Genomic DNA, 25,400 nt, shown 5'->3' with positions numbered 1-25,400 from the left:
CACCTTGAAGGTACAGAGGTCAATCTCTCTCTCCCTCCCATGTGTTGGATTTACAGGTGTCTACTAGCCACCCCCAACAACTCTCTTCCTTTTTTTAACTTTAAGAACTTCAAATTTTAGCCTGCACATATTTTTGACACACTGTAAATCATTTAAAATTTTTCTTTGTCTTTGAATCTCTCTTTACTCTATTTCTCTCTCTGTTTTTCTGACCACATGAGTCTTTCATTTACCAAGCAATCTCAGTAGGACTAAAGCCGTGGCTTTGCTGGCCAGATGTTGCCCATTCCTTAGCTTTCTGCCATTCCAACCTTGTGGCTGAGGTACCGAACAGAAACGCATTCAGTGCCACAAGTCTACAGTGTTTCAAGGTCTTGCCATCAAAGAGGCTGCAACAGACAACACTCAAGCCCTCTTTCTGTAGCTGGCCCTCCTTCCTCAAACAGTCAGAATTTGCCCAGGCAGGATGGCCCAGAAAGCCGGCATTTTAAAACAACACAGTTTTTTTTTCCTGCTACTGCTGAAAACATACAAGCATTCAGTTGGCTTTTATCAACAACATTTAAATGTTTTGTTGCAGGACCTCTTAAGGGCTGCAGGGTTTTGCAGCTGAAGCTGAGTCAGCAAGCCTCTTTTAGATGAGAGCCCTTGCTTTCTTCTAGCAAGCAGAGCAGACCGAGAAATCGCTGCTACCAAGAAAACATGCTTTACTCTTTCCCAAGCTTTCTCAGGCTTTCAGTGGATTCAGTTGTCCACAAGGCTGCAACCATTCTGTAGTTATTTGAGCAGCTAGGCTGTGTCCCCAGCACCACGGCCGCATGAAGGTTATGCCTGAAATAAATACACAAAAACTGCATTCTTTTAAACACTGCTGGCCCATTAGATTCAGCATTTTAACCCATTTCTAATAATCAGTGTAGTATAACAAGTTGCACTTACCAGGAAAAATTCAGCATGTCTGACATGGTGGCTGGCTGCATCGACATCTGCCTCAGAGAGCAGAGCTATGGCATCTGCCGGGGAGAGGGGAGCATGGCTTCTCTGAGCTCACTACCTCTTCCTCCCGGCATTCTATTTTGTTTACTCCACCTACCTATGTTCTAACCTATCAGCTGAAGTGGATTCTTTCTTTAATTAATCAATAAACTTCTTCTGTCACTTTATCCTTTCACCAGCTTGCCCATATAAATCTCCCATGTGTCTTCTGTTGTATAATCTTTCATTTGTAAAGAACTTGCACTCTCAGGGGAGGATTTTTCTGACATCTCTGTGGATGGATATCATATGAGGAAGATCAGATGAGCAACCATGACAACTCTAATGCTGTAGAGTTAGGTGGACCAGAGATTGATGGCTGACATTCCTGTGCTATGCATCAGATGCCCCTGAACTCTGGCCCTGTTGACAGACAGGCAGACATCAAGTTGGTCACACATACTTAACTCATTCGGGTTCACAGAAACTGTAAATGGAGTTTTAATTCTTCTCCTAAACTAATAAAAAAACCAAGATTAGGAGAAGAGAATAGCCTGAAGTAAGGCCTCAAAATGGGTCATTTTGCAAAGGAAAGGTTACCTGCCTCCATGTATGCTGTCACCCTTGCTCAGTCAAATCCATCCTTCCAGTGTCTAGCTAAGAGCTAACCATAGGATTGAACCCAACTGCCTTTGATTTCTGAAATAAGTGTTGTCCCCTTAAGGTCTCATAACAGCACAGGAAGGTTTGTAAGACTGTCCCAGCAACAATTTAAAGCAATTCTAGGACACCAAAGACAGCAAATTTGGTTAATTGGTAATATAGATCGTTCTGATGGGACAAAATAATTTAGAATAAAAAAAAACAGATTGGTGTACTCACGATGAATTTATGTGATATGGCACACACAGGCTTCTGGTTCTGAATACTTCATGCTCGGTGGGTTTGGAGATTGTCGTGATCCTGAACCCAGCTGGAGGCTTTGGGGCCTTGAATGGACAAGACTTAATATTTCAGGACATCCTTGTACTTGGTGCCCACTGTTTACTGATTTCCTTACAGAGAATGAGCAGCCATCTACTCCTGCTGCCATGCCTTCCCCACATGAACAGAGAGAAGACCCTATACACACAGGTCGCTTGTATCACATGTGAAGGCATAAGTCACAAACAAACTCCCACAGCAGTTTAGAATTGTGATTAATAGAATGATTAGTTCTTGAAAGGGGAAAAACTTAGAGATCACAATCCCTGACAAAATCCATCTGCAGGATCAGAAAAGGAGCCTAGTAGCTGGAAGGGAAGCTCAAGCAAGAGATCAAGCTGAAGGTAGAAGTTGCTTTTTAAAAGAGAGAGAGACCACAACTCAATGGGCTGGTATCTCAGTGGCTATTCAGGAAACATCACAGAGAAAGGATCTGCTTCATGCGTGAGAGTCACCGATGAATTCCCTTTAAGAACAAAACCCATCAAAACTCCCAATAACATCATCAGCATTCAACAACATGTCTATGATTTCTTTGCCTTGCCTTTGATTGTGCAGTAAATGATGCTGATAGTTAATCTGTGCAATAAATGCAAATTTCCTTGTAACTGACTAGACAGAATTGACAGGTTATCTTAAACACAGCTGTGAGTCACTCTACGATGGAACTGGTTCATCATCACCTGTGTGACAGTGACATAATTAAGATCTTTCCTTTGCCTATAAATCTCATTATGTTCAACATGATATGTTGTCATACAGATTTCTTAGGGTTTTGTCCCACTGGTGGTTTCCTTGGTATGCTTACATAATTTTTGCCAGATCCAATCAGTTTTCCCGTGCACTCTCAGTTCCACGTCCTTGTGTTCCCCTTATGTTCCAGTCCAGGCATTTTAGACCTCTTGTAACTGTTGTAAGAGTATCTCATGTTCCACCTAAATGATTTAGGATTTTATTTAGGCTGGCTTTTATCTTCCGTCACTGAGTTCATTGACTTTCCTTGGGCGTAATTCCTGGGGCACTGAGCCTGACTCCTGGGGGATTCCTCCAGTTATTTCTCCTTTCTTAGATAGTTTACACTCTCACTATTACTGTGAGAGTGTTTCTGTAGCAAATATTCTTCTCAAGATGAGAAGAAACTTCAATATTACAATCCATTTGTTATTGTGATTCAAATACACACACACAAACACACACAAGTTAATGCACATACACTGATGATATCTCAATTTATGGGGCCATTCTGGGGATGTCAAGATCGATATCTCTCGAGTGGTTCTCAGAAGGCCATAGGGTGACCCTCTCTAGGTACTTAAGCAGGGAGGAGAAGTTGACCGCACTGTGACATGTCCCTAGGAACTATGCGTGCCTTGTCCCATAGTCAGACTTATGACTGACTATCTTGAAAACCACCATGGAACTTTTATTTGTCAAATGATGGAGATCAAGTCAGGGTCAATATCAGAAAACTAGATGGAGCTTCCAAGCTCCAGTGGAAGTGCAGATGGATGGAGATAAAGAGCAAGGATGTCAGGAATATAAGGGCTTGGTCCACACTATGAGACACTGTGCCTGAACTAAGGGGATTTCAACTAATCCAGTGACCTGGGAATGAAAGAACATGGGATCAAACTGGAAGCTATGAATGTGGCTGAAAATTGGGGCAGACGGAGAAGCCAAAGATAATGGCACTTGCAGTTGTCTGCATATCATACACTGGCTTTTTGTGATCATATTTTTTGTGGATGCATACCTTGCTAAATCAGGATGGATGAAGGGTGGGCTTGGACTTCCCACAGCTCAAAGTACCCTGCCCTCTATTTGGACTGGTGTTTGAGTGGAGAGGTTTATTTGCGGAGCAAGAAGAATGTGGGAGGAGGAAAAGAAGTGGAAAGTTTGATAATTATTATTATGAAGTAATGGAAAAATCAATAGAAAATAACAAATGAGGACATTGGAGCTAGGAAAAAAAAAACATTCATGTGAGTTGTTGACTCAGACCAAAAATTATTTTACAGAAAAAAACAAAACACATAAAGGGGTTGAGTTACTTGGAAAATATGACTCAAGTAATTGGGAAGAAGTTTCGGGTTTTTATTTTGGGTCTTCATGGGGCTGTATGAGCAGCATTTTAGGACCTGTATGCTGGATATTTCTGGGGGTTAGTAGGGAAGAAACCTGGCTAGGAGGAGTTTTATGACATAAGTAGAGCCTTGATGATGTCACAAAGCTTTGGTTGGGGGTGACAACTCTTTTCCACATGAAGCACTAGTCTTCTGTGAAGGTGGGTTTACTATCTTCACGGTGGCTGAGGAGGTCAGTTCAGCTCTTGGGCTCCACAACTGTTCAACCGAATTTCCAGAAGTTGGAATCTAGAGAGCCAAGATATTTTCTTTTGGTAAATATGTTTAGGAAGCAACTAGGACCTCTGTAGTCAAAGAAAGGTTTCTTTCAAATCTGCTCTGGGTCCAAAATTTAGGTCGTTAACAGCTCCTATATTTGAGAGCTGTGGGACGGTTAATGTCAGGTATTCTCCCCACCTTATCTTTGCTAAAAATGTCCAATTCCTCAGTCCACTTAAATGGCAAAGATCCTCTTTGTCCATATGTGTTTTAAAAGATAATTATTTCTAATAGGTGCTGTTGCACAGATTAATGTTTCTTTCTTTTTGCAGTTTGACTCACAGTACTCACTTCTCTAATGAAGATACAGAATATCTTTATGTAATCAACCTGGATCTGGATCAGGAGACACAATAGAGAGAGCCAGTAGACTGGAGTGCCATGACCTTGGGCAGGCGGTTATAGATCAGCCAAATAACCAGTAGCTTGAGTGGTAAGGAGAGGAGTGGCTGTTCTTTGAATTCTTTGCCATCTGTTCAGATATTTCTTTCTCACTTTAGGTATAGGAATAGCTTCCTCTCTCATTGATGTAGTAAGTCAGGAAGTAGGTTTCTCAGTAGAGGTCAATTGCATTTTGCAGCAGGAATATGTCTCTGATACACATATACTGAGCTGTAGACAAGAGTTTGATAATTTTCCTAATCATTTCTTAAGAACATATTCCATTTAGGTATCCAAATCTATTCAGCCCTGCCTTTTTCACCTGCTCCAAAGTTATTCCTAAAAAGAGCCTTGACCTCACATCCTCACCTTCTTATCCTTGCAGGCACTTATGGTGGAGGAAACCACTTTGTGTCTGATTTAAACTGAAGAGTTCTTCCTATGCAGAGATTGGCAGCTATGAAGCCCAAGCACAGAAACAGAGCCAAGAGACAGTGGAACAGGAGTACTGTGGCCTATCTCAGAAAGTCTCCCGCCATGATGAAGATGCCTCTTAGTATGAGTTGCATGCCACATCTCCAGAAGAAGAATGGGCCATCGCTCCAGAAGCAAAATCTTAGTAAGCCTTTTGAGGCCCTGGAGAGTATTGTTGGCCGCAGAATTTCTCATGGCTGGAAGGAAGCCAATGAACCAGTCACCCATTGGAAAGCCATCATTCTAGATCAACTGCCAACGTATCCCTCTCTCTATTTGTTGAAATTTGATGGGATTGATTGTGTCTATGGCTTGGAGCTTCATAGTGATGAAAGGATTTTAAACCTGAAGATCCTGCCTAATAATGTGCCATTTCCTCAGGTGACAGACACTCATCTCTCAAACACCATAGTTGGCAGAGCAGTGAAACATACATTCATGGGCACAAATGGCTCTAAGAATGACTGGAACGGGATGGTCCTAGAAGAGGTGCCAATCATGAAGACCTGGTTTTATATTACCTACAAGAAAGATCCGGTCTTGTACATTTACCACCTCCTGGATGACTACCTGGAAGGCAACCTCCACATCATGCCAGGCTCTAAGGAAGAGTGGAGTGGCGTGGTCCCAGATGAGGTGCAGACCATAACGACCTGTTTCTACATTGTCAACGAGAATGATCCGGTCCTGTACCTTTACCACCATCATGATGATTCCATTGAAGGCAACCTCCACATCACGCCTGAATGTCCTCCAGTAGAGGCGACTTTGGAATTAGGCAGGGATTCCTTGGAGGGCAAAAGAGTGCAGTACAACAAAAAAGATGGAACCCAAGAGATAGGTAAAATTATTTGCCAAGTTCCCAACAAACCTTCTGTGTATTTCATCAAGTTTGATAATGACTTCCATATCTATGTCTATGATTTGGTGAAGATCTGTTAAAGTGAAATTCTCAAATTTTGAGGGGCAGACTTAATTCTCTCTTTGGGAATGTGTTTTTTCAGAGATACCTCAGGCCTTCTATGAATCCTGGTATCTTTTCCAATGGATTATTCTTTCTCAAAGAATAAAAATTTGTTAACATGTTGTGTTATTTGGTCAATGATGGATTGTGTTTGGTGGATGGGGCATCACAGAAATACATGCCTCAAAACAAAGCAGGATTTATGGTCTTTTTCCTTTGGAGAGTAAAGGACTGGGGATGCGTGGTGTGGTAAAGGACAAGATGGCTGTCAAGGAAGCAGTGGAGAGGGGACAAAAAGTTGTATGATCTCGGGGCGGTATGAAGCTTGAGGGAAAACCATGTCAAATGGAAAGATGTGACCAATATCAGCGTGAGGTATTGGGACTTAAGAGGATAAAGAGTAGATTAATCAGGAAGGGACACAAATGTCTACTCAAAATCAGAGAAAATTAGGTTTCATTTGATGAATGGTTTAATTCGTACTGGCTGTAAGTCAAAGGATGTTTGATCTCCATTAGAGCATGTTGCTTAGTGAAAAGTGTCTCCGCTCATTTGCTCTTCTCCAGTAAGTTGGACATCAAGCTACCTACTTAGTTTTGCCAGAATTCTGCCTGCCACCTACTTTGTCATGCCTGGATTCGGTATGCCTTGAACTCTCATAGGTCTTATCCATGCCATCCAACCCTTGTCAGTTCATTTAAATAATTGCCCTGCCATATCTGGAAAACAGTGTTCCCTTTTATTGATCATGTTCTGTAGTACTTGGGCTATAAAACTCATGAACACACTCACCCACACACAGGATAAACATGTACATATGATGCCCACTAATGTGTGACATGCACACATATGATGAATGCACCGAACTCGATAATATCAGTAGAGTAGAGAATCCATGATGCTAGGTGGAGTCTGGCAAAGACCCCACACACCCATCAAACCGCCAAATACCAGTATCTTACTGATGTCTGACTCCCATCCTGTAAGGACCCTGCCATCATGTAACTGGGCTATTTTTGGTTTCTTCATCTTCACAAACTTGGTTAAAATGTTAGAGTTGTCAAACTGGGAGTTAGGGTCCAGCATGTAGATCAGCTGTCCCAGGTCAGGTGATTTGGCTACAATTTGGGTGAGAAATTGTACCAGGGAATTCTGGTACACCCTCTCCTCTTCTTCTCCCTGTCCTCATCATCACTCTTTTGGGTGGGCCTGGAGCACAAAGAAGGTAAAATGGAATAAGCCTCCTCCTTAGTGGAAAACCTTGTCAATCCTTAATTTGACCTGACTCTCTGAGGGAATGCAGCACATTTTTTCCTACTAGGTCTCCTCATTCATTGGTTCACTCATTTTTCCAATGAATGATTGAATTCATCCATTCTTCCTTGTCTCTCTCTCTTCTTTCTTCCCTTCTTCCATTTACCCCCTGATTGTAGAAATTTGAGCAGCAGGGCTGCATCCCCATGGGGCCGCCTTGTAAGGTTATGCTCCGAAATAACAACACAAAACTATTCATTTTAACACTGCCTGCCCCATTATTTTCAGCCTCTTAACCCATGTCTAATAATGTATGTTGCAGCACGAGGTGCGCTTAGAAGGAAAGATTTAGCATGTCTGACCTGGTAGCTGGCTGTATCACCATCTGCCTCAGAGTGCAGAGCTACCATTTCCGCCCATGTGGGAGGTGCATGGCATCTCTCAGCTCAATTCCTATTCCTCCCAGCATTCTCTTATGTTTATTCCACCCACCTATGTTCTAACCTTTCAGGCGAAAGAGTTTCTTTATTTAATTAACCAATGACCTATACTCCATCATTACTCCTATTTCTGTTTAAACAAGAACGGAATCTTTAACTTTAACATAGCAAAATTACATATAACAAAACAGTTATCAAGCAAGAATTGCAGTTACAATATTTATATCTATTTTATCTTTTATCATAACAATGGAAAACTATAACTATCTATCTATTCTTCAACTCCATCAGAGACTCCAGAATAATACAGTATTACCTAAGCAAACAAAAAGTAAGCCATTTTCAAACTCTAGAAATGACAGAGACATCTCGCTGCCTGGACAGTCACCCAAAGTTCCTCTGTACCGTTGGTGTTTCCATCCTCAGCCTACAGGCCCATAGTTTCCAGCAGACATTTCCATGAAGCAGGAAATTTCAAAGGCAGTCACTATCTGCTCGTCTTGAAGAATGTTTTGCTGACCCTTTCCTGAATCAGGAACACGAAAAGATCATCTCACCTTTAGGCAAGTTCAGTAGTCCTAACTCTGAGTGTTTTCTGTGTACAGTTTATGCAACAATCCAGGCAAGAGCAGTTTCTTCCCCAAATGGCTATCAAACTCCATAAGGATCCTCTTTGATGCCCATCTTCTTCCTGAAGTAGATATGTGCTGCCAAGAGTAGAGTGTCTCACTGTCATGAAAAACCCTAAGGTACTAAAACATTAAATAGCCTATTTTGTAGTCTAGAGAGATATGAATAATGCCTATCTGACTGAAATATATATATCTATGTAGCTAGAAAATCTAACTAACATGACTACAAACTTGACTATTATTAATGATTATCCATTAATAACCTATATACATTATATTTTTAAATGAACTACACAATCACAATACCTTAATTAAGATCAAAAATGCATATACATATAACAAAATTGACCTAAAATCTCTATCAGTAAAGCAAAATCTATACTAATGCAAATATTCATATCTATATCACATCCCACTTTTAATGTAAAAGAACGTTTATAAGCCATATTTGGGAACGTGGGTGCAGTTTTTTCTCTCCAAATAGCTTCCTGCTGTATGGTGGCATCATTATTGATTTATCTCAGTTGGCAGTTGAGCGAAGCAATTTTTTAAAGGTGTTCACAGCAACCTTTAAGTAGGGCGTGGTCCATCCTACCATATTAGGATAGAGGCATCCACAGACTATCATCCTCTGTGAAAACAAAATAGAAACTCCTTTCCAAAGCATCATGTCCTTAGATCCAAATTTCAAAGTCAAGGCATTTTCAAAATATCTATGTTGGATTATTTCAGCAGCTTTTATAAAGAAACATCTTTTAGCAGCTATTGCTACTGCCTCAAAATTCAAATGATTCAAAAAGAGCATAATAGCATACAATATCAAAATTCGCTGTGAATTTTCCATCTTTGTGCGCTTCAATTTATCCTCTATTTTGTTTATTTTTCCTTTTTAATTTTTGTCTTTTGAGACAGGTTCTCTGTATCTTTGACCTGGAATAACTCTGGATACCTGTCTGTCCTTGAAGACTCAGAGATCTGCCTCTCTCTGCCTTTCAGGCATTGGGATTAAAGATGTATGCTACTACACATTGAACTCACAAAGATCTGTTTGTCTCTGCCTTCAAGGCACTAGGATTAAAGGCGTGTGCTACCTCACCTTGAAGGTACAGAGGTCAATCTCTGTACCTTTGTAAGACTGTCCCAGCAACAATATAAGCAATTCTAGGACACCAAAGATGCAGCAAATTTGGTTAATTGGTAATATAGATCGTTCTGATGGGACAAAATAATTTAGAATAAAAAAAACAGATTGGTGTACTCACGATGAATTTATGTGATATGGCAAACACAGGATTCTGGTACTGAATACTTCATGCTCGGTGGGTTTTGGAGATTGTCGTGACCCTGAACCTAGCTGGAGGCTTTGGGGCCTTGAAAAAACAAGACTTAATATTTCAGGACATCCTTGTACTTGGTGCCCACTGTTTACTGATTTCCTTACAGAGAATGAGCAGCCATCTACTCCTGCTGCCATGCCTTCCCCACATGAACAGAGAGAAGACCCTATACACACAGGTCGCTTGTATCACATGTGAAGGCATAAGTCACAAACAAACTCCCACAGCAGTTTAGAATTGTGATTAATAGAATGATTAGTTCTTGAAAGGGGAAAAACTAAGAGATCACAATCCCGTACAAAAGCCCCCTGCAGGATCAGAAAAGGAGCCTAGTAGCTGGAAGGGAAGCTCAAGCAAGAGATCAAGCTGAAGGTAGAAGTTGCTTTTTAAAAAAGAGAGAGACGACAACTCAATGGGCTGTTATCTCAGTGGCTATTCAGGAAACATCACAGAGAAAGGATCTGCTTCATGCGTGAGAGTCACCGATGAATTCCCTTTAAGAACAAAACCCATCAAAACTCCCAATAACATAATCAGCATTCAACAACATGTCTATGATTTCTTTGCCTTGCCTTTGATTGTGCAGTAAATGATGCTGATAGTTAATCTGTGCAATTAATGCAAATTTCCTTGTAACTGACTAGACAGAATTGACAGGTTATCTTAAGCACAGCAGGGAGTCACTCTATGTTGGAACTGGTTCATCATCACCTGTGTGACAGTGACATAATTAAGATCTAACCTTTGTCTATAAATCTCATTATGTTCAACATGATATGTTGTCATACAGATTTCTTAGGGTTTTGTCCCACTGGTGTGCTTACATAATTTTTGTCAGATCCAATCAGTTTTGCCATGCACTCTCAGCTCCACGTCATTGTGTTCCCCTTATGTTCCAGTCCAGGCATTTTAGACCTCTTGTAACTGTTGTAAGAGTATCTCATCTTCCACCTAAATGATTTAGGGTTTTATTTAGGCTGGGTTTTATCTTCCGTCACTGAGTTCATTGACTTTCCTTGGGCGTAATTCCTGGGACACTGAGCCTAACTCCTGGGGGATTCCTCCAGTTATTTCTCCTTTCTTAGATAGTTTACACTCTCACTATTACTGTGAGTGTGTTTCTGTAGCAAATATTCTTCTCAAGATGAGAAGAAACTTCAATATTACAATCCATTTGTTATTGTGATTCAAATACACACACACAAACACACACAAGTTAATGCACATACACTGATGATATCTCAATTTATGGGGCCATTCTGGGGATGTCAAGATCGATATCTCTCGAGTGGTTCTCAGAAGGCCATAGGGTGACCCTCTCTAGGTACTTAAGCAGGGAGGAGAAGTTGACCGCACTGTGACATGTCCCTAGGAACTATGTGTGCCTTGTCCCATAGTCAGACTGATGACTGACTATCTTGAAAACCACCATGGAACTTTTATTTGTCAAATGATGGAGATCAAGTCAAGGTCAAAATCAGAAAACTAGATGGAGCTTCCAAGCTCCAGTGGAAGAGCAGATGGATGGAGATAAAGAGCAAGGATGTCAGGAATATAAGGGCTTGGTCCACACTATGAGACACTGTGCCTGAACTAAGGGGATTTCAACTAATCCAGTGACCTGGGAATGAAAGAACATGGGATCGAACCGGAAGCTATGAATGTGGCTGAAAATTGGGGCAGACGGAGAAGCCAAAGATAATGCCACTTGCAATTGTCTGCATATCATACACTGGCTTTTTGTGATCATATTTTTTGTGGATGCATACCTTGCTAAATCTGGATTGATGAAGCGTGGGCTTGGACTTCCCACAGCTCAAAGTACCCTGCCCTCTATTTGGATTGGTGTTTGAGTAGAGAGGTTTATTTGCGGAGCAAGAAGAATGTGGGAGGAGGAAAAGAAGTGGAAAGTTTGATAATTATTATTATGAAGTAATGGAAAAATCAATAGAAAATAACCAATGAGGACATTGGAGCTAGGAAAAAAAACATTCATGTGAGTTGTTGACTCAGACCAAAAATTATTTTACAGAAAAAAAAAACACATAAATGGGTTGAGTTACTTGGAAAATATGACTCACGTAATTGGGAATAAGTTTGGGGTTTTTATTTTGGGTCTTCATGGGGCTGTATGAGCAGCATTTTAGGACCTGTATGCTGGATATTTCTGGGGGTTAGTAGGGAAGAAACCTGGCTAGGAGGAGTTTTATGACATAAGTAGAGCCTTGATGATGTCACAAAGCTTTGATTGGGGGTGACAACTCTTTTCCACATGAAGCACTAGTCTTCTGTGAAGGTGGGTTTACTATCTTCACGGTGGCTGAGGAGGTCAGTTCAGCTCTTGGGCTCCACAACTGTTCAACCGAATTTCCAGAAGTTGGAATCTAGAGAGCCAAGATATTTTCTTTTGGTAAATATGTTTAGGAAGCAACTAGGACCTCTGTAGTCAAAGAAAGGTTTCTTTCAAATCTGCTCTGGGTCCAAAATTTATGTCGTTAACAGCTCCTATATTTGAGAGCTGGGGGACGGTTAATGTCAGGTATTCTCCCCACTCTATCTTTGCTAAAAATGTCCAATTCCTCAGTCCACTTAAATGGCAAAGATCCTCTTTGTCCATATGTGTTTTAAAAGATAATTATTTCTAATAGGTGCTGTTGCACAGATTAATGTTTCTTTCTTTTTGCAGTTTGACTCACAGTACTCACTTCTCTAATGAAGATACAGAATATCTTTATGTAATCAACCTGGATCTGGATCAGGAGACACAATAGAGAGAGCCAGTGGACTGGAGTGCCATGACCTCGGACAGGTGGTTATAGATCAGCCAACTAACCAGTAGCTTGAGTGGTAAGGAGAGGAGTGGCTGTTCTTTGAATTCTTTGCCATCTGTTCAGATATTTCTTTCTCACTTTAGGTATAGGCATAGCTTCCTCTCTCATTGATATAGTAAGTCAAGAAGTAGGTTTCTCAGTAGAGGTCAATTGCATTTTGCAGCAGGAATATGTCTCTGATACACATATACTGAGCTGTAGACAAGAGTTTGATAATTTTCCTATTAATTTCTTAAGAACATATTCCATTTAGGTATCCAAATCTATTCAGCCCTGCCTTTTTCACCTGCTCCAAAGTTATTCCTAAAAAGAGCCTTGACCTCATATCCTCACCTTCTTATCCTTGCAGGCGCTTATGGTGGAGGAAACCACTTTGTGTCTGATTTAAACTGAAGAGTTCTTCCTATGCAGAGATTGGCAGCTATGAAGCCCAAGCACAGAAACAGAGCCAAGAGACAGTGGAACAGGAGTGCTGTGGCCTATCTCAGAAAGTCTCCTGCCATGATGAAGATGCCTCTTAGTATGAGTTGCATGCCACATCTCCAGAAGAAGAAAGGGCCATGGCTCCAGAAGCAAAAACTTAGTAAGCCTTTTCAGGCCGTGGAGAATATTGTTGGCCGCAGAATTTCTCATGGCCATAAGGAAGCCAATGAACCAGTCACCCATTGGAAAGCCATCATTCTAGATCAACTGCCAACATATCCCTCTCTCTATTTGTTGAAATATGATGGGATTGATTGTGTCTATGGCTTGGAGCTTCATAGTGATGAAAGGATTTTAAACCTGAAGATCCTGCCTAATAATGTGCCATTTCCTCAGGTGACAGACACTCATCTCGCAAACACCATAGTTGGCAGAGCAGTGAAACATACATTCATGGGCACAAATGGCTCTAAGAATGACTGGAACGGGATGGTCCTAGAAGAGGTGCCAATCATGAAGACCTGGTTTTATATTACCTACAAGAAAGATCCGGTCTTGTACATTTACCACCTCCTGGATGACTACCTGGAAGGCAACCTCCACATCATGCCAGGCTCTAAGGAAGAGTGGAGTGGCGTGGTCCCAGATGAGGTGCAGACCATAACGACCTGTTTCTACATTGTCAACGAGAATGATCCGGTCCTGTACCTTTACCACCATCATGATGATTCCATTGAAGGCAACCTCCACATCACACCAGAATGTCCTTCAGTAGAGGTGACTTTGGAATTAGGCAGGGATTCCTTGGAGGGCAAAAGAGTGCAGTACAACAAAAAAGATGGAACCCAAGAGATAGGTAAAATTATTTGCCAAGTTCCCAACAAACCTTCTGTGTATTTCATCAAGTTTGATAATGACTTCCATATCTATGTCTATGATTTGGTGAAGATCTGTTAAAGTGAAATTCTCAAATTTTGAGGGGCAGACTTAATTCTCTCTTTGGGAATGTGTTTTTTTCAGAGATACCTCAGGTCTTCTATGAATACTTGTATCTTCTCCAATGGATTATTCTTTCTCAAAGAATAAAAATTTGTTAACATGTTGTGTTATTTGGTCAATGATGGATTGTGTTTGGTGGATGGGGCATCACAGAAACACATGCCTCAAAACAAAGCAGGATTTATGGTCATTTCCCCTTGGAGAGTAAAAGACTGGAGATGCGTGGTGTGGTAAAGGACAAGATGGCTGTCAAGGAAGCAGTGGAGAGGGGACAAAAAGTTGTATGATCTCGGGGCGGTATGAAGCTTGAGGGAAAACCATGTCAAATGGAAAGATGTGACCGATATCAGCGTGAGGTATTGGGACTTAAGAGGATAAAGAGTAGATTAATCAGGAAGGGACACAAATGTATACTCAAAATCAGAGAAAATTAGGTTTCATTTGATGAATGGTTTAATTCGTACTGGCTGTAAGTCAAAGGATGTTTGATCTCCACTAGAGCATGTTGCTTAGTGAAAAGTGTCTCTGCTCAGTTGCTCTTCTCCAGTAAGTTGGACATCAAGCTACCTACTTAGTTTTGCCAGAATTCTGTCTGCCACCTACTTTGTCATGCCTGGATTCGTTATGCCTTGAACTCTCATAGGTCTTATCCATGCCATCCAACCCTTGTCAGTTCATTTAAATAATTGCCCTGCCATATCTGGAAAACAGTGTTCCCTTTCATTGATCATGTTCTGTAGTACTTGGGCTATAAAACTCATGAACACACTCACCCACACACAGGATAAACATGTACATATGATGCCCACTAGTGTGTGACATGCACACATATGATGAATGCACCGAACTCCATAATATCAGTAAAGTATGGATTCCATGATGCTAGGTGGAATCTGGCAAAGACCCCACACACCCATCAAACCGCCAAATACCAGTATGGTACTGATGTCTGACTCCCATCCTGTAAGGAACCTGCCATCCTGTAACTGGGCTATTTTTGGTTCCTTCATCTTCACAAACTTGGTTAAAATGTTAGAGTTGTCAAACTGGGAGTTAGGGTCCAGCATGTAGATCAGCTGTCCCAGGTCAGGTGATTTGGCTACAATTTGGGTTAGAAATTGTACCAGGGAATTCTGGTACACCCTCTCCTCTTCTTCTCCCTGTCCTCATCATCACTCTTGTGGGTGGGCCTGGAGCACAAAGAAGGTAAAATGGAATAAGCCTCCTCCTTAGTGGAAAACGTTGTCAATTCTTAATTTGACCTGACTCTCTTAGGGAATGCAGCACATTTTTTCCTACTAGGTCTCCTCATTCATTGGTTCACTCATTTTTCCAATGAATGATTGAATCCATCCATTCTTCCTTGTCTCTCTCTCTTCTTTCTTCCCTTCTTCCATTTCCCCCTTGATTGTAGAAATTTGAGCAGCAGGGCTGCATCCCCATGGGGCCGCCTTGTAAGGTTATGCTCCGAAATAACAACACAAAACTATTCATTTCAACGCTGCCTGCCCCATTATTTTCAGCCTCTTAACCCATGTCTAATAATGTATGTTGCAGCATGAGGTGTGCTTAGAAGGAATGATTTAGCATGTCTGACCTGGTGGCTGGCTGTATTGCCATTGCCTCAGAGTGCAGAGCTACCATTTCTGCCCATGGGAGAGGTGCATGGCATCTCTAAGCTCAATTCCTATTCCTCCCAGCATTCTCTTATGTTTATTCCACCCACCTATGTTCTAACCTTTCAGGCCAAACAGTTTCTTTATTTAATTAACCAATGACCTATACTCCATCATTACTCCTATTTCTGTTTAAACAAGAACGGAATCTTTAACTTTAACATAGCAAAATTACATATAACAAAACAGTTATCAAGCAAGAATTACAGTTACAATATTTATATCTATTTTATCTTTTATCATAACAATGGAAAACTATAACTATCTATCTATTCTTCAACTCCATCAGAGACTCCAGAATAATACAGTATTACCTAAGCAAACAAAAAGTAAGCCATTTTCAAACTCTAGAAATGACAGAGGCATCTCGCTGCCTGGACAGTCACCCAAAGTTCCTCTGTACCGTTGGTGTTTCCATCCTCAGCCTACAGGCCCATAGTTTCCAGCAGACATTTCCATGAAGCAGGAAATTTCAAAGGCAGTCACTATCTGCTTGTCTTGAAGAATGTTTTGCTGACCCTTTCTGAATCAGGAACACGAAAAGATCATCTCACCTTTAGGCAAGTTCAGTAGTCCTCTCTCTGAGTGTTTTCTGTGTACAGTTTATGCAACAATCCAGGCAAGAGGAGTTTCTTCCCCAGATGGCTATCAAGCTCCATAAGGATCCTCTTTGATGCCCATCTTCTTCCTGAAGTAGATATGTGCTGCCAAGAGTAGAGTGTCTCACTGTCATGAAAAACCCTAAGGTACTAAAACATTAAATAGCCTATTTTGTAGTCTAGAGAGATATGAATAATGCCTATCTCACTGAAATATATATATCTATGTAGCTAGAAAATCTAACTAACATGACTACAAACTTGACTATTATTAATGATTATCCATTAATAACCTATATACATTATATTTTTAAATGAACTACACAATCACAATACCTTAATTAAGATCAAAAATGCATATACATATAACAAAATTGACCTAAAATCTCTATCAGTAAAGCAAAATCTATATTAATGCAAATATTCATATCTATATCACATCCCACTTTTAATGTAAAAGAACGTTTATAAGCCATATTTGGGAACGTGGGTGCAGTTTTTTCTCTCCAAAATGCTTCCTGCTGAATGGTGGCATCATTATTGATTTGTCTCAGTTGGCAGTTGAGCAAAGCAATTTTTTAAAGGTGTTCACAGCAACCTTTAAGTAGGGCGTGGTCCATCCTACCATATTAGGATAGAGGCATCCACAGACTATCACCCTCTGTGAAAACAAAATAGAAACTCCTTTCCAAAGCATCATGTCCTTAGATCCAAATTTCAAAGTCAAGGCATTTTCAAAATATCTATGTTGGATTATTTCAGCAGCTTTTATAAAGAAACATCTTTTAGCAGCTATTGCTACTGCCTCAAAATTCAAATGATTCAAAAAGAGCATAATAGCATACAATATCAAAATTCGCTGTGAATTTTCCATCTTTGTGCGCTTCAATTTAACCTCTATTTTGTTTATTTTTCCTTTTTATTTTTTGCCTTTTGAGACAGGTTCTCTGTATCTTTGACCTGGAATAACTCTGTATACCTGTCTGTCCTTGAAGTCTCAGAGATCTGCCTCTCTCTGCCTTTCAGGCATTGGGATTAAAGGTGTATGCTACTACACTTTGAACTCACAAAGATCTGTTTGTCTCTGTCTTCAAGGCACTGGGATTAAAGGCGTGTGCTACCTCACCTTGAAGGTACCGAGGTCAATCTCCCTCTGCCTCCCATGTGTTGGGTTTACAGGTGTGTACTACCACACCCAACAACTCTCTTCCTTTTTTTAACTTTAAGAACTTCAAATTTTAGCCTGCACATATTTTTAACACACTGTAAATCATTTAAAAATTTTCTTTGTCTTTGAATCTCTCTTTACTCTATTTCTCTCTCTGTTTTTCTGACCACATGAGTCTTTCATTTACCAAGCAATCTCAGTAGGACTAAAGCTGTGGCTTTGCTGGCCAGATGTAGCCCATTCCTTAGCTTTCTGGCATTCCAACCTTGTGGCTGAGGTACCGAACAGAGCCGCATTCAGTGCCACAAGTCTACAGTGTTTCAAGGTCCTTGCCATTAAAGAGGCTGCAACAGACAACACTCAAGCCCTCTTTCTGTAGCTGGCCCTCCTTCCTCAAACAGTCAGAGTTTGCCCAGGCAGGATGTTCCAGAAAGCCGGCATTTTAAAACAACACAGTTTTTTTTCCTGCTACTGCTGAAAACATACAAGCATTCAGTTGGCTTTTATCAACATCATTTAAATGTTTTGTGGCAGGACCTCTTAAGGGCTGCAGGGTTTTGCAGCTGAAGCTGAGTCAGCAAGCCTCTTTTAGATGAGAGCCCTTGCTTTCTTCTAGCAAGCAGAGCAGACCAAGAAATCGCTGCTACCAAGAAAACATGCTTTACTCTTTCCCAAGATTTCTCAGGCTTTCAGTGGATTCAGTTGTCCAAAAGGCTGCAAGACATTCTGTAGTTATTTGAGCAGCGAGGCTGTGTCCCCGGCACCACGGACGCATGAAGGTTATGCCTGAAATAAATACACAAAATCTGTATTCTTTTAAACACTGCTGGCCCATTAGATTCAGCATTTTAACCCATTTCTAATAATCAGTGTAGTATAACGAGGTGCACTTACCAGGAAAAATTCAGCATGTCTGACATGGTGGCTGTCTGCATCGACATCTGCCTCAGAGAGCAAAGCTATGGCATCTGCCGGGGAGAGGGGAGCATGGCTTCTCTGAGCTCACTACCTCTTCCTCCCGGCATTCTATTTTGTTTACTACACCTACCTATGTTCTAACCTATCAGCTGAAGCGGATTCTTTCTTTAATTAATCAATAAACTTCTTCTGTCACTTTATCCTTTCAACAGCTTGCCCATATAAATCTCCCATGTGTCTTCTGTTGTATAATCATTCATTTGTAATGAACTTGCACTCTCAGGGGAGGATTTTTCTGACATCTCTGTGGATGGAGATCATATGAGGAAGATCAGATGAGCAACCATGACAACTCTAATGCTGTAGAGTTAGGTGGACCAGAGATTGATGGCTGACATTCCTGTGCTATGCATCAGATGCCCCTGAACTCTGGCCCTGTTGACAGACAGGCAGACATCAAGTTGGTCACACATACTTAACTCATTCAGGTTCACAGATACTGTAAATGGAGTTTTAATTCTTCTCCTAAACTAATAAAAAAACCAAGATTAGGAGAAGAGAAGAGCCTGAAGTAAGGCCTCAAAATGGGTCTTTTTGCAAAGGAAAGGTTACCTGCCTCCATGTATGCTGTCTCCCTTTCTTAGTCAAATCCATCCTTCCAGTGTCTAGCTAACAGCTAACCATAGGATTGAACCCAACTGCCTTTGATTTCTGAAATAAGTGCTGTCCTCTTAAGGTCTCATAACAGCACAGGAAGGTTTGTAAGACTGTCCCAGCAACAATTTAAAGCAATTCTAGGACACCAAAGATGCAGCAAATTTGGTTAATTGGTAATATAGATCGTTCTGATGGGACAAAATAATTTAGAATTAAAAAAAAACAGATTGGTGTACTCAGGATGAATTTATGTGATATGGCACACACAGGCTTCTGGTTCTGAATACTTCATGCTCAGTGGGTTTTGGAGATTGTCGTGACCCTGAACCTAGCTGGAGACTTTGGGGCCTTGAAAGGACAAGACTTAATATTTCAGGACATCCTTGTACTTGGTCCCCACTGTTTACTGATTTCCTTACAGAGAATGAGCAGCCATCTACTCCTGCTGCCATGCCTTCCCCACATGAACAGAGAGAAGACCCTATACACACAGGTCGCTTGTATCACATGTGAAGGCATAAGTCACAAACAAACTCCCACAGCAGTTTAGAATTGTGATTAATAGAATGATTAGTTCTTGAAAGGGGAAAAACTTAGAGATCAAATCCCTGACAAAAGCCCTCTGCAGGATCAGAAAAGGAGCCTAGTAGCTGGAAGGGAAGCTCAAGCAAGAGATCAAGCTGAAGGTAGAAGTTGCTTTTTAAAAGAGAGAGAGACCACAACTCAATGGGCTGGTATCTCAGTGGCTATTCAGGAAACATCACAGAGAAAGGATCTGCTTCATGCATGAGAGTCACCGATGATTTCCCTTTAAGAAAAAAACCCATCAAAACTCCCAATAACATCATCAGCATTCAACAACATGTCTATGATTTCTTTGCCTTGCCTTTGATTGTGGAGTAAATGATGCTGATAGTTAACCTGTGCAATTAATGCAAATTTCCTTGTAACTGACTAGACAGAATTGACAGGTTATCTTAAACACAGCAGGGAGTTACTCTACGATGGAACTGGTTCATCATCACCTGTGTGACAGTGACATAATTAAGATCTTTCCTTTGTCTATAAATCTCATTATGTTCAACATGATATGTTGTCATACAGATTTCTTAGGGTTTTGTCCCACTGGTGGTTTCCTTGGTATGCTTACATAATTTTTGCCAGATCCAATCAGTTTTGCCATGCACTCTCAGCTCCACGTCCTTGTGTTCCCCTTATGTTCCAGTCCAGGCATTTTAGACCTCTTGTAACAGTTGTAAGAGTATCTCATGTTCCACCTTAATGATTTAGGGTTTTATTTAGGCTGGGTTTTATCTTCCATCACTGAGTTCATTGACTTTCCTTGGGCGTAATTCCTGGGGCACTGAGCCTAACTCCTGGGGGATTCCTCCAGTTATTTCTCCTTTCTTAGATAGTTTACACTCTCACTATTACTGTGAGAGTGTTTCTGTAGCAAATATTCTTCTCAAGATGAGAAGAAACTTCAATATTACAATCCATTTGTTATTGTGATTCAAATACACACACACAAACACACACAAGTTAATGCAAATACACTGATGATATCTCAATTTATGGGGCCATTCTGGGGATGTCAAGATCGATATCTCTCGAGTGGTTCTCAGAAGGCCATAGGGTGACCCTCTCTAGGTACTTAAGCAGGGAGGAGAAGTTGACCGCACTGTGACATGTCCCTAGGAACTATGCGTGCCTTGTCCCATAGTCAGACTGATGGCTGACTATCTTGAAAACCACCATGGAACTTTTGTTTGGCAAATGATGGAGATCAAGTCAGGGTCAAAATCAGAAAACTAGATGGAGCTTCCAAGCTCCAGTGGAAGAGCAGATGGATGGAGAAAAGAGCAAGGATGTCAGGAATATAAGGGCTTGGTCCACACTATGAGACACTGTGCCTGAACTAAGGGGATTTCAACTAATCCAGTGACCTGGGAATGAAAGAACATGGGATCAAACTGGAAGCTCTGAATGTGGCTGACAAGTGGGGCAGACGGAGAAGCCAAAGATAATGGCACTTGCAATTGTCTGCATATCATACACTGGCTTTTTGTGATCATATTTTCTGTGGATGTATACCTTGCTAAATCTGGATGGATGAAGGGTGGGCTTGGACTTCCCACAGCTCAAAGTACCCTGCCCTCTATTTGTACTGGTGTTTGAGTGGAGAGGTTTATTTGCGGAGCAAGAAGACTGTGGGAGGAGGAAGAGAAGTGGAAAGTTTGATAATTATTATTATGAAGTAATGGAAAAATCAATAGAAAATAACCAATGAGGACATTGGAGCTAGGAAAAAAAACATTCATGTGAGTTGTTGTCTCAGACAAATAATTATTTTACAGAAAAAAAAACACATAAAGGGGTTGAGTTACTTGGAAAATATGACTCAAGTAATTGGGAAGAAGATTGGGGTTTTTATTTTGGGTCTTCATTGGGCTGTATGAGCAGCATTTTAGGACCTGTATGCTGGATATTTCTGGGGGTTAGTAGGGAAGAAACCTGGCTAGGAGGAGTTTTATGACATAAGTAGAGCCTTGATGATGTCACAAAGCTTTGGTTGGGGGTGGCAACTCTGTTCCACATGAAGCACTAGTCTTCTGTGAAGGTGGGCTTACTATGTTCACGGTGGCTGAGGAGGTCAGTTCAGCTCTTGGGCTCCACAACTGTTCAACCGAATTTCCAGAAGTTGGAATCTAGAGAGCCAAGATATTTTCTTTTGGTAAATATGTTTAGGAAGCAACTAGGACCTCTGTAGTCAAAGAAAGGTTTCTTTCAAATCTGCTCTGGGTCCAAAATTTATGTCGTTAACAGCTCCTATATTTGATAGCTGGGGGACGGTTAATGTCAGGTATTCTCCCCACTCTATCTTTGCTAAAAATGTCCAATTCCTCAGTCCACTTAAATGGCAAAGATCCTCTTTGTCCATATGTGTTTTAAAAGATAATTATTTCTAAGAGGTGCTGTTGCACAGATTAATGTTTCTTTCTTTTGGCAGTTTGACTCACAGTACTAACTTCTCTAATGAAGATACAGAATATCTTTATGTAATCCACCTGGATCTGGATCAGGAGACACAATAGAGAGAGCCAGTGGACTGGAGTGCCATGACCTTGGGCAGGTGGTTATAGATCAGCCAACTAACCAGTAGCTTGAGTGGTAAGGAGAGGAGTGGCTGTTCTTTGAATTCTTTGCCATCTGTTCAGATATTTCTTTCTCACTTTAGGTATAGGCAGAGCTTCGTCTCTCATTGATATAGTAAGTCAGGAAGTAGGTTTCTCAGTAGAGGTCAATTGCATTTTGCAGCAGGAATATGTCTCTGATACACATATACTGAGCTGTAGACAAGAGTTTGATAATTTTCCTATTAATTTCTTAAGAACATATTCCATTTAGGTATCCAAATCCATTCATCCCTGGCTCTTTCACCTGCTCCAAAGTTATTCCTAAAAAGAGCCTTGACCTCACATCCTCACCTTCTTATCCTTGCAGGCACTTATGGTGGAGGAAACCACTTTGTGTCTGATTTAAACTGAAGAGTTCTTCCTATGCAGAGATTGGCAGCTATGAAGCCCAAGCACAGAAACAGAGCCAAGAGACAGTGGAGCAGGAGTGCTGTGGCCTATCCCAGAAAGTCTCCCGCCATGATGAAGATGCCTCTTAGTATGAGTTGCATGCCACCTCTCCAGAAGCAAAAACTTAGTAAGCCTTTTGAGGCCCTGGAGAATATTGTGGGCCGCAGAATTTCTCATGGCTGGAAGGAAGCCAATGAACCAGTCACCCATTGGAAAGCCATCATTCTAGATCAACTGCCAACATATCCCTCTCTCTATTTGTTGAAATATGATGGGATTGATTGTGTCTATGGCTTGGAGCTTCATAGTGATGAAAGGATTTTAAACCTGAAGATCCTGCCTAATAATGTGCCATTTCCTCAGGTGACAGACACTCATCTCTCAAACACCATAGTTGGCAGAGCAGTGAAATATACATTCATGGGCACAAATGGCTCTAAGAATGACTGGAACGGGATGGTCCTAGAAGAGGTGCCAATCATGAAGACCTGGTTTTATATTACCTACAAGAAAGATCCGGTCTTGTACATTTACCACCTCCTGGATGACTACCTGGAAGGCAACCACCACATCATGCCAGGCTCTAAGGAAGAGTGGAGTGGCGTGGTCCCAGATGAGGTGCAGACCATAACGACCTGTTCTACATTGTCAATGAGAATGATCCGGGCCTGTACCTTTACCACCATCATGATGATTCCGTTGAAGGCAATCTCCACATCACGCCTGAATGTCCTCCAGTAGAGGTGACTTTGGAATTAGGCAGGGATTCCTTGGAGGGCAAAAGAGTGCAGTACAACAAAAAAGATGGAACCCATGAGATAGGTAAAATTATTTGCCAAGTTCCCAACAAACCTTCTGTGTATTTCATCAAGTTTGATAATGACTTCCATATCTATGTCTATGATTTGGTGAAGATCTGTTAAAGTGAAATTCTCAAATTTTGAGGGGCAGACTTAATTCTCTCTTTGGGAATGTGTTTTTTCAGAGATAACTCAGGTCTTCTATGAATCCTGGTATCTTTTCCAATGGATTATTCTTTCTCAAAGAATAAAAATTTGTTAACATGTTGTGTTATTTGGTCAATGATGGATTGTGTTTGGTGGATGGGGCATCACAGAAATACATGCCTCAAAACAAAGCAGGATTTATGGTCTTTTCCCCTTGGAGAGTAAAGGACTGGGGATGAGTGGTGTGGTAAAGGGCAAGATGGCTGTCAAGGAAGCAGTGGAGAGGGGACAAAAAGTTGTATGATCTCAGGGCGGTATGAAGCTTGAGGGAAAACCATGTCAAATGGAAAGATGTGACCGATATCAGCGTGAGGTATTGGGACTTAAGAGGATAAAGAGTAGATTAATCAGGAAGGGACACAAATGTCTACTCAAAATCAGAGAAAATTAGGTTTCATTTGATGAAAGGGTTAATTCGTACTGGCTGTAAGTCAAAGGATGTTTGATCTCCACTAGAGCATGTTGCTTAGTGAAAAGTGTCTCCGCTCAGTTGCTCTTCTCCAGTAAGTTGGACATCAAGCTACCTACTTAGTTTTGCCAGAATTCTGTCTGCCACCTACTTTGTCATGCCTGGATTCGGTATGCCTTGAACTCTCATAGGTCTTATCCATGCCATCCAACCCTTGTCAGTTCATTTAAAAATTGCCCTGCCATATCTGGAAAACAGTGTTCCCTTTCATTGATCATGTTCTGTAGTACTTGGGCTATAAAACTCATGAACACACTCACCCACACACAGGATAAACATGTACATATGATGCCCACTAGTGTGTGACATGCACACATATGATGAATGCACCGAACTCCATAATATCAGTAAAGTAGGGAATCCATGATGCTAGGTGGAGTCTGGCAAAGACCCCACACACCCATCAAACCGCCAAATACCAGTATGGTACTGATGTCTGACTCCCATCCTGTAAGGAACCTGCCGTCCTGTAACTGGGCTATTTTTGGTTCCTTCATCTTCACAAACTTGGTTAAAATGTTAGAGTTGTCAAACTGGGAGTTAGGGTCCAGCATGTAGATCAGCTGTCCCAGGTCAGGTGATTTGGCTACAATTTGGGTGAGAAATTGTACCAGGGAATTCTGGTACACCCTCTCCTCTTCTTCTCCCTGTCCTCATCATCACTCTTGTGGGTGGGCCTGGAGCACAAAGAAGGTAAAATGGAATAAGCCTCCTCCTTAGTGGAAAACCTTGTCAATCCTTAATTTGACCTGACTCTCTGAGGGAATGCAGCACATTTTTTCCTACTAGGTCTCCTCATTCCTTGGTTCACTCATTTTTCCAATGAATGATTGAATTTATCCATTCTTCCTTGTCTCTCTCTCTTCTTTCTTCCCTTCTTCCATTTCCCCCTTGATTGTAGAAATTTGAGCAGCAGGGCTGCATCCCCATGGGGCCGCCTTGTAAGGTTATGCTCTGAAATAACAACACAAAACTATTCATTTCAACACTGCCTGCCCCATTATTTTCAGCCTCTTAACCCATGCCTAATAATGTATGTTGCAGCACGAGGTGCGCTTAGAAGGAAAGATTTAGCATGTCTGACCTGGTGGCTGGCTGTATCGCCATCTGCCTCAGAGTGCAGAGCTACCATTTCTGCCCATGGGAGAGGTGCATGGCATCTCTAAGCTCAATTCCTATTCCTCCCAGCATTCTCTTATGTTTATTCCACCCACCTATGTTCT

Source organism: Microtus pennsylvanicus, chromosome Y (assembly GCF_037038515.1).
Source record: "Microtus pennsylvanicus isolate mMicPen1 chromosome Y, mMicPen1.hap1, whole genome shotgun sequence".
In the NCBI taxonomy this organism is placed as follows: domain Eukaryota; kingdom Metazoa; phylum Chordata; class Mammalia; order Rodentia; family Cricetidae; genus Microtus; species Microtus pennsylvanicus.
This window is presented reverse-complemented; position numbering follows the sequence as displayed.